Genomic DNA, 1653 nt, shown 5'->3' with positions numbered 1-1653 from the left:
TTTATAAGAAATGGTGCTAGGAAAATAGGTCCTCCATATGCAAAATAATGAACTTTGACATAAACTTCTTACCTGTCTCAAAATTGTCTCAAAATGAAATGATTGACCTATAGATTAGATACAAAACTATAGAATGAAACATAGGTAAAAATATATTTTACTTTGGGTTTGGCAGTGAGATTTTACATTTGACACCAAAGTACAACTTATAAAATTTTAAAAAATCAAAAATACATACCAGATAACCTGGAATTTGTCTACATAAAAACAAATATAATAATCTGAGGAAAACACTATTAAGACAATGAAATCACAAACCACAGACTCTCCTAAATATTTTCAAATCACATATTGAATAAAGGATTAGTATCCAGAATTCAGAAAAGTGTCCTAAAACTCATCAATAGGAAAACAACTTAATAAAAAGTGAAAAAAATGTGTATAGACACTTCACTGAAGAAGATATATGAATGATAAATAAGACTATTTAAAGTTGTATAGTATTATTCATCCTTAGAGACATTCAGATTAAAACGACAATGATACACAACTTGCTAAAATTAAAAAAAAAAATGGTTACACCAGATACTATGAGGCTGAGTACTGCTCATGAGTTCTCAGTATCTCCTGTGTTAATAGTGAGAAGCCAAAATGTCACACTCATTTTGAAAGAGAGCTTGGAAGTATTTTAAAACTTACCATCAGATTCAGCAATCCCACTCTTAAGTGTTTATCCAAGTAAGTCAAAAACATACTTTCATACAAAAACATATGCATAAATGTTTATAGTAGCTTAATTAATAACTGGCAAAATTGAAATTAACAAAGATCTCCTTCAAGAGATCAATAGATAATAAATTGTATACATGCATAAATTGAAATTATATTTAAAAAGAATGAACCATCGATTTTCACAACATGGATGAATCTTAAATAAATTTTATGATGTAAAAAAAGCTTACCCCAAATGGTACATATTGAATAATTACATTTATATGACATTATGAAAAAAACAAAGCTCTGAGGTCAGGATATTGATCTGTTTTTGCGAGGAGTTGTGAAAGTTGGGAGTGATTAACTATAAAGGGGCTACACAAGTGAGATTTTAGGACAAGTGTAACCATTCTTTTTGTCCTCGTCTGGTAGATACATAACTATGTGCATTTGTCAAAGCCCATGAAAATGTACGTCTCCACAAAAGAAACTTTATCATATGCCAAATGTTACCATATAAATAAGTCAACCAGGATCTTGTGGGAATCCCAAGATGGATCTAACTATATTACAAATGTGTGATTTAATCTCACTAAAGGTGGTGCAGAATAGCAGAGCTGACCTAAATAGCACTGGGAACATTCTTTTCATTGCAAAGCTTAAGCCAAATAAACTGTAGATAAACACAGTATTCTAGTGTATAATTTGTTTCTTACGGAGGTACAGTTAGCGGTTCTGAAACTCCTTTACTTATATACTTAGGTTGTATAAAGAAGTAAATAAATTATAGATAATGGGAGCCAGGTTTCCTCTTGCCAGAGAAAGAAGTTACGAATAAGAAAGGGAGAAGGCTAGAATGAATCCTGTGGTGCCAAAATTTAGATGGCATTATGAACTAGTTTGTATTTTGAGATATGTATATATATATATGTAGATTAA

This window comes from Carlito syrichta, unplaced genomic scaffold (assembly GCF_000164805.1).
Source record: "Carlito syrichta isolate Samal-C Ts95f unplaced genomic scaffold, Tarsius_syrichta-2.0.1 Scaffold304294, whole genome shotgun sequence".
In the NCBI taxonomy this organism is placed as follows: Eukaryota; Metazoa; Chordata; class Mammalia; order Primates; family Tarsiidae; genus Carlito; species Carlito syrichta.
The sequence above is the reverse complement of the archived record's forward strand: the minus strand, read 5'-3'. Positions refer to the sequence as shown.